Source organism: Struthio camelus, chromosome 16 (assembly GCF_040807025.1).
Source record: "Struthio camelus isolate bStrCam1 chromosome 16, bStrCam1.hap1, whole genome shotgun sequence".
Classification (NCBI taxonomy): domain Eukaryota; kingdom Metazoa; phylum Chordata; class Aves; order Struthioniformes; family Struthionidae; genus Struthio; species Struthio camelus.
In genome coordinates, this window is record NC_090957.1 from 51,525 (window position 1) to 60,240 (window position 8,716).

Genomic DNA, 8,716 nt, shown 5'->3' on the forward strand with positions numbered 1-8,716 from the left:
ACAACATGGCCGCCCGGAAGCCCCGTGCCGGAAGACTCCCGCTCCCGGCATGCCACGCGAAACAACATGGCCGCCCGGAAGCCCCGTGCCGGAAGACTCCCGCTCCCGGCATGCCACGCGAAACAACATGGCCGCCCGGAAGCCCCGTGCCGGAAGACTCCCGCTCCCGGCATGCCGCGGGCCGCTGCGCTCGGTGAGGTTTGACCCTGTGGTGATTCCGTTCCGTCCCAACCAATGCCCCCCCCCCACCCAGGCGCGACCCGGAAGCCGCCGCGGAGCCCAGCGCAGCGATCCCCAGCACCGGCCTGAGGCTCCCCCGACACCGCCGCGACCGGCCCCGGATCAGCTCCCCCGCTGCCTCCGCCCCCACCAGGTCTTCCCCTGGGATCCCTCCCCACCCCGGAAACGGTCCCGCTCTGACTCAGGACCCCCCCCCACCGCGCTATTCCGACCGCGCAGTAAACCACCAGCCCCAAGCCCCGCCTTTATCGCCCCCCCCCCCCCAAGCCCTGGCGCACTCTTTTCCTTTCTTCCCCGCTCCAGCCCCACCACAGCCCCGACGCACCCCTCTGCCTCAGCACCTCCCCCACCACCTCCCCTACCGCCGGTGCTCCGCTCTTCCCCACCACGTGCTCAGCCTCCACCGCCCCGGGTGCACCGCCATCCCCACCCCCCAGTGCGCTTTGCACCGGCCCGGGGCGCCCCGGTTGTGTCGCGTTGCCCGGGACGCTGCCATCTGCCGGGATCCGCAGCCCCGAGCGGGGACCCCGCCCCGCCCCGGAGCCCCGCTCACCTTCCCCGCGGTGCAGCCGCAGCGCCGGTCCCAGCGGGTGGTGCTCAGCCGTGGTTCCCATGTCCCAGACCGCCCCTTGCCCGAGCTTCCCCCAACTACGGTCCCGATGCCGGCGCATGCCTGCCGTGGCCATCAGTGCCCCCAGCCCCACCTGGGGCTTGTCCCCTACCCCCTCCACCACACCTGCAGTTTGTCCCAGCCCCCGGGCCCACAGCTGCAGGGAATTGCCATCAGCCCCATCAGGGACAGCTGAGGCTACCAGGGCAGCAGAGGCACCTCAGCTCCCCCCAGGTGCTTGCTGAAAGCTGAAGGGAGAGCCCTGGGGGGTACAGAGAGGAAAAAGGAGTATTCAGGGCACAAGAGAATAAATGGAGAGCTCTGGGTCAACAAAAGTTAAAAAAAGAAAGTTACCACGCGAAGATAGGGCAGAGTGATTGTGAGGGCACCAAAACACAAAGGCAGGGCTCTGGGGCACACCAAACAGCATCCAGAAAACTCCTGGCCAGGGGAGAAAGCTAAACAGAGAACTTTGTGGCATGCTGCAAAACAAACACAGGGCCCCAGGGCACACAGAGAGCTTGGGGGCACTTGAAAAAGTGAATTGAGGGGTCGTGAGGGCATCAGAGGGCAAATGTAGGGCTCTGGGACAAACCAAAATTCAAGTGAAGGGTCTTAGTGCACACCAAAGAGGCCAAAAGGCATGTCACGGGGCTCAGTGCAGCTGATGGGAAGGTGCCTGCAGACTCTTCCTGGCCCCATGGAAACTCCGTCTCCCAGCACCAGGCACACAGGCCCCAGCCCCAGACGCACGAGGGGCATTGCAGAGTGCTGAAAGCAAATCTGGGAGCAGTTTGGGGACCTCACACAGCCCTGGGGGGCCCTGGCTGCCCCCAGGATAATGGGAAGCTCCACTAAGAGCCCCGAGGGTCAAGGCAAGGCAGGGGAAGTCCCCACACCCCTGTGAACAGCACTGGGTTCCCTGGGAACCGCAGGAACCCCAAAGTAATGGCAAAGCGATGGCAGGAACCACAGACAACGAGTGCAAAGAGCAAAGCAACTGTTTATTGTTTTACTGCATAGAAACAACACCTGGGAGCAAGGCTGCCATGGAGCTCAGTGCCAGCATGCTTCCCCTTACCCTGTGACACCTGAAGAGTCATCTCCAGACCAGCGTGCACTGGTCCATTGGGGAAGGGTCAGCTCCTGCTGCTGCCCTTGACGTGGCAGCTGTCTGAGTAGCTGACAGCCTACCCCTCTGCTTTTTCCTCCAGGGATAGGATTCAGCTCTGACAGGTGAGAGGAACATGTCTGATCTTGCCTCTCTCTCACTTCCACTGTACCCCAGACTAGAGCCCTGCAAGACACTTTCAGAGCTCTCGGCTCACCCGTCACATCACCGCTCTGTGTGATGGGCCTGTGCCGTATCAAATCCAGACCTCGGGTCAGTGCACAAAGCTGAAGGCTGGGTTATAAAGGAAGGTTATAAACCCCAAAGAAGGGTTTGCAGCCTGCTGCTTAGGCTTCAGGGTTTACCGTTTATTATCTAAGGATGTAGCCCTGGTCATTTACCAGTAAGGTGTAAGCCCTGAACCCTAAGTGACAAACTGAAACCCTGGAACTGAAATGGTTGCAGAGACTTCAAAATTTACGGATGAGGTTGGATTTTAAATCCCGCGCCCTGATCGCTAAGTCAGGGAACTGTAAACCCTGACCGATAAAAGACTGAACCCCACAAAATAAAGTAATAAACCATAACCTGAGTGAGAGACCCTCAACAACAAACTAAACAATAAACCTTAAGTGAAAAACTCCAAACCCTCAGCTTTAAACAAGAAAACCCAAAGCCCAAGTGAACATGAGAACAGTAAAAAGAAGCCAAGGAGTTTTGCCTACCGCTTAAGAAGTTTCCCCTTCATTTAGAAGGGCAGCAGAACAGGAAGACACGCACCAGAATCATGTTGCAGTTGCTGTTTATAAGCTTAGTTTAAGCCACCGTTCAAACGTGAGCATGTGCAAGAATCGCTCCACAGGGCTGCGCTAAGCTGCACTTCCACTGAACCCGCCTGAAACACCGCAAGCACTAATTCATCTCCATTACAGACAATTAATATTTTTGGTCCCCTCAGCTCCATGGGCAAACATCCTCAGCCAGTGTCACCAGTAACCACCTAGGGGACAACCGCCTTCCACCTCCCAGCCCTGCTCACACGCAATGCAGCCCCAGGACTTAGCTGCGTCCACGCTGCAAGTCAGAGCTCGTCCTCCGTGGCCAGCCGCAGATCTCTGCGGAGCTCCCAGCTGAGACGCCGGTCCTTCGACTGCCAGACCACCCTTCAGCACCTGCCAAGAGGCCGGAACAGTTACTGAGAGGCCAGGCAACTGCACAGCTCTCCTGGAACTACTCCCTAGCCCAAGGCCCGTAATTGTTCCCGCAATGATGACTGACCCTCTATGCTGCCTCAGTCACTCTCTCTGGCTCCATTTCATTGCAAGGATGTCACAGCAGCCCTCCTGTACAATCAGGCTCGCTCAGGTACCCGGCCACCTCCAGTCTTCGGCAGATGGTCCTCCTCAGGGAAACTGCCGCTGACAGACACTCTCAGATAGCACTGTCCAGCCAAGGCAGGATAAACACTAAGGCCTCCAAAAACTCCATACTCTGGAGAGACTGAGCTGATGGGAAACTGACTCCGGCCTGGACAACAACAGAAAAAGGATTTTGCTTCATTCGCTCAGGTTGCCTAGCATGCGGCCTACCACGCGTACCAGACCGTGCTGGAAAGCCCTGTGACGCGACAGCGTGCCATAAAGCAGAGTCGAGCGCAGGCTCCTGGAAGAGGAGCAGAGTAAGGCTGATGTAGGGAAGACACCAGTTTGCATAAAGTCAGAAAACTGGTTTGCGTCGATGCCAGCAACACAATCGCAACTCGAGCTGCACCCCGCGGCAGCCCTGTCTACGCACAGGCAGACAAGACGCAGTAACTGCAGACTGCGCTGATGAGTAGGACAGACAACAGCAGCAGCTCCAGACTGCCGTACCATGAGCACCTGTCCTAACAGCTGAGTACGCGGAGCCTCTGCTGATCTCTGCCTCCGTGACACCTTCCCCAGGAGTCTCTTCACTGTCTATCACATCTCCCACAGCATCTTTGGCCCACTAGTGCTCCCCCACTGCACATCCACAGCCCCGTGCCTCCACACGCAGAGTCACTGCAGAGGTGTCTGACGTGACCCGAACCAGGCAGATTGATCGCTGCTGACGTGGTCGCTGCTGATCATCTCTGCTGAGTGCCAACCACCTCTTGACACCTCCCACGCTAGGTAAAACACAGACGAATGAATGATGGACCTTGAGCTGGACAGAGGAACAGAGAGCAGAAGAGAAGAAAAGAGAGAGCGCGAGCTTGGCAGATGGATGGAGAAAGAAAGAGAAGGACAGAGACCCGGCTCCAAGGTCAGGGCCCTGGGCAAAAGAATAGAAAGAGAGGGACAGAGAGCCAGACAGATGGATGGAGGGCTGGACAGAAGACTGGGGAGCAGAAGAGAGAAAAAGAGAGATGTAGAGGTGGACAGAAGAATAGAGGAAAGGAGGGAAGAGAAGGCAGAGAGAGGGGCAGGGAGCAAGAGAGAAGGGTGGAGAACCAGACAGAAGAATGGGGACTGGAAGAGAGGGAAAGGGAGCCGGTCAGAGCAATGGGAAGAGAGTGAGAAGGATGAAGAGCCAGCCAGAAAAGTGGAGAGAGAAAAAGAGGGAGGGGAAGTCTCGGACAGGGAGATGAGATGGAAGAGGGAAAAAGAGAGACAGGGAGGCAAATAGATGGAGGGGGAGCTGAACAGAGGGAGAGAACTAGAAAGAGAAGGCTGGAGAGGTGGACAGGGCTGGAAAGGTAGAGAGACAGATGAGCGGCACAGGGATGGGAAGCCGGATAGAGGGACAGTGGCAGAGAGCGGGATCGGGAGAGGAAGAGGGTGATGGAGAGCTCCATAGAGTCATAGGGAGGGAGCCAGTCAGAGGAAAGTAGATATTGACAGAGAGATGGAAAGAGTACAAGAGGGATGGGGAGCTGGGCAGAGGAATGAGTAGCTAAACGAAGGAATGAGAAGCTAAACGAGAGCTAAGGGGGAAAAAAGAGAAAGATGGAGAGCTGGACAGAGGGACGGGGAGCGGAACCGGATGGATCCAGAGAGCCTGGAACAGCCCCTGACGTGCTCCAGCCCCGCTCATCTGCCAAGCATGCAGAGCTCTGCACACCGCTGTGCCCAAAGTCCGCTTGCGGGCCTGCTTGCCTGCATCCCTACACCTCCAGAGTGTCTGCATCTGCCAGAGCGAGGGTGCACGCACAGGCCCAGACTGGGGAGGAGCCTTGGGTTCAGTCACAGTCTTTTAAACCTTCATATGCACATGCTTAACCCCAGATGCTCTCAGCCCTTAGCAACTTCAGGACTTAGGGCACCTAGTTTTTCCACACTCAAATCTTCCTTGCTCTTTCCCATCTTGTTTGAAAACCCACCCAGACCCCTTCTGTACTTACACGCTTCCTTACAACAGCATCACCAAAATCAACAAAACAGGTTGAGCTGCTCCTCTTCATGTTGCCGGCCCTCGGAACGTTATCCTGCAAATGAATCAAACCACCAAGGTCAACGGAGATTCTCATTTCAGAGCTTTTTTTTCTCTAAAGCTTTAATAATGGTTCTCTTACCTGGGCAAACGCAAATCCTCCCTTAAACATTGTAACAGTTTTTATTCTGGGGTCCCAAGTTACTGTTGTTACATTAAGCAGCAAAGCAAGGCAAAGACAGGTGGGGTCACAGGTAACCCGTCTAGCCACAGAAATTCTTATTTTAGGCCTCAGTGCTTATTCCAGGTAAACAGACCAAAATTAAATTCCAAACAGGCAGGTGAGGCTTCACACAGACCTCGGAGCCCTGCTAGCAACAGCAATGCCATAGCGACTGGGCTACCAGTCGCTATTCCCCCTCTCCTTGGCCGGTCCGTGAATTGTGGCTTATTGCTCGGCAGTCCGGTAAGGACGCTGCCAACCTTCCTACGGCCGAAGCCTCCTCATCAGGACCAGGCAGAGAACCTTTCCGCTGGCATTTGGATTCTCCTGGCCGCTCTTGACACGCCGTAACTTACAAAGGTCTGAGGGCAGTAGCCTGTAGTTCTTCATGGCAGCATATAGTCATTCCCCGATGTTCTGAATGCCAAGGATTAACACAATTTATAAACACTGTAGGGTGTAAAGGAAACCTCTCCGTGTCTGACAGAACTAGCCGTATGCATCAGCGCCTACAGCTCAAGGCTAGCAACCCCTCGCAGGCGACGTTCTTCTGGCAGGCTGCATGTCTGTACTCCTCCGTCTTGAGTCTCCATTGGGACGTTGTAACTTTGTCAGCCAATGCTTTTTGATGGAGGCATGGTAAAATCCATCACCCTCTGAAAGTATAAAGCAAAGCAAAAAAAAAAAAAAATCAAAACTCTGTAGAAAATCAGAAGAAACCAAACTTGTTTCTAAGCACAAAAGCAGATCTAATACACACACAAGCAGATTTAATACACACGCAAACAAGGTAAATGAGAATATGCAAGCCACGAATATCGCTTCTGCCAACCCCCCCTTTTGGAAGCTATGATGACATTTGTGTGGCTGTGAAAGGAAAGCTAGACTAAGTAGCCACTAGAGATTAATCTTTCAGAAACTTTCTATGTCCACATTTTTGGCACAACTGCACTCTGCCGCTATTCAATTCAGACACACAGAAGATCCATTTCTTGTAACACTTGCACAGTAATCCTCGCCTTGCTAAGACTAGTGCCCACTGGATAGACTGGATAGATGATACTCTGCTGCCTATTCATTTCCCTGACTTTAGCTACTTTAGAGGGAATTGAGCAGATTGCACTGCATCTGTGCTATCAAAGGTAAAAGTCTCAAAGACAGTTACAGCCCAAATCGCCGCTAAACAGTCTTTCTCACAGCCAGAGAGTTTCTAGTCTAGTCGCAAAGGGGATGTAAGGATGATGCTACTGGCAACCACTTTCCCTTACCTGTTTTCTAATGGTGCTGCTCCCACGGAACCAGCAGATGTGGAAAGCATTACTGAAAAAGGCTTGCCTTGTCCTGAGAATTTGAGGGCAGGACATTTTACAGGCACTTCCTTCAGTTTAGTGAAAGCAGCGTCATGTTCCTTCTTCCAGCTCCGTTCCCGACTGCTTTCCAGTCATTTCCACCACGGTCTGCTGATAACAGCAAAGCTATGTTAACACTACTGGAGGAAATTAAATCCTCCTAAAATTGCTCTAAGTTGGAACTGATGAGAAGGACCCTTAATTCCACAAGACTTCAACCTTTCTTCTATCTGTTGCCTTCCTGTTTCCCCAAATACCATTGCCTTGTCATTAACCTGGAGTTACACTATTTGAGCTTTCCTGAAATTGATCTCTTAATTTTACAATTCAGACACTTTTCTCTCTCTCTCCCTCTTCCTCTTCAGTAACTCTGGTCACTTGACTATCGTTCCCCTAAGATAATAATTTGCTGTCTTGTAGCTCTTAAAATGTGAGTCTTCAGATACATAAAGTCACATGCACAGAAATATAGGAATATTTACATATAGTCCATAATATTTACAGTCCATACAGTCCATAATATTTACAGTCCATTACAGTCCATACTATATTTACATATAGTCCATAATCTGCTATGCATCATCTCTAGCCCCTTCTGCTTTTACAGGACTTTTGGTAATTACAGGTGGTAATTAACAGCACCAATTGCCTATAGGCTGGAGTAAGACACTTCTCCTTCTCTGAGGATGTGCCTAAAAGCCATGCTGTTTTCTGTAGCATCACTGGGGCTTCCCATAGCCCCTCAGCGTTCTACTAGCTTTTTCCTGAGCCTTTTAGTTGTTCAGGTTATCCCTTAGCCTGCAATTCTATGTTAATATTCTCCTTAAGCATTGTGCACAGCACTATTATCCCAGACCAGCCACACCTGGAGAGTCATCTTGGTGGCGAGGAACAGAGAGAAAAATCTGTTTGTCATCTGTGCATCCACCTGTCAACATTCTTCAGCAAGAAGTGCTGTAAATTCCCTTTTCTCTAAAGTGAGATGGACTCAAGGAGCAGACACAGATCACACCCGATATGTATTAGGACACCTTCTATAAATCGATCTGTTATTATTAATTAAACCAAGCTACTATTAGGGGCAGCTCTAGAGGAGGGAGGACTCAGGAAGGCGCAGTGGGGGTTTCCATCAGTTGGTGCCCAGGTTGGCTAGGGCACAGTCTGTGCCTGGGGGAGGCCTCAGGGTGCCCGGGAGTATTTTTTTTCCTATCCATCTTCTTGTTTCCCTAGTTACAATGCTCAAGGGCATAATCTTGGGGCTGCACTAATTGTACCCGACTCAAATTGACCCTCAATCTGTTCGGTCCAGCGGCTTTAAACTTCCTTGAGACTTACCAGCACCCTCGGGCAGGCCTGCACAGCAGGAGCCGTCCTCCCGCGAACGCCGTGCCCCAACATGCCGCTCCGGGCCCGCCAGCCTCCCCGTTCCCCAGGGCCGCCTCCGCAGGGGCGAGCACCGCCCCGGCCGCGCCGGGGAGGAACCGGGGCCCTGAGGCGACACACGGCAAAGGGACGGTCAAACCCACGCTCCCGGCAGACCCTGCCGGCGCGGCGCCGGGCCCGAGCCCCTCCACACCTCGCCCCGCACTTCCGCCTCCACGCAGCGACGGCCCCAGCGGCAGGAGATCGCCCGACGCCCGCGGCCGCCCGAAGCGACGCGCTCGCCTCACAGGGGCCCCCGGATCCTCACCCGCCGCCCAGGGAGAACTCCGTCCCTGCGCGCCGCCACGCTGCTCCCTGGCGCCGCGCATGCGCCGCCCGCCACCGGAGCGCGGCAGCGCCAGGGGCCC

The 8,716-nt window shown here is 54.2% G+C and overlaps 2 long non-coding RNA genes across 3 annotated transcripts; one reads left to right on the top strand and one right to left on the bottom strand.

Annotated features, from left to right (window-relative positions):
* Positions 1-213: 213 nt before the first annotated feature.
* On the top strand, positions 214-3,143 carry LOC138061219 (uncharacterized). The gene is made up of 3 exons (XR_011134861.1): positions 214-373; positions 1,874-2,086; positions 2,920-3,143. It is a non-coding gene; the product is annotated as an uncharacterized lncRNA (long non-coding RNA).
* On the bottom strand, positions 1,834-8,716 carry LOC104141145 (uncharacterized). Of its 2 annotated transcripts, none has more exons than XR_011134859.1 (6): positions 8,617-8,716; positions 6,846-7,037; positions 5,497-6,233; positions 5,326-5,409; positions 3,240-3,488; positions 1,834-3,133 (listed from the first exon to the last, which is right to left on the bottom strand). It is a non-coding gene; the product is annotated as an uncharacterized lncRNA (long non-coding RNA). The 2 variants fall into 2 exon arrangements; XR_011134860.1 differs by having other exon boundaries at positions 6,846-7,034; positions 8,617-8,687.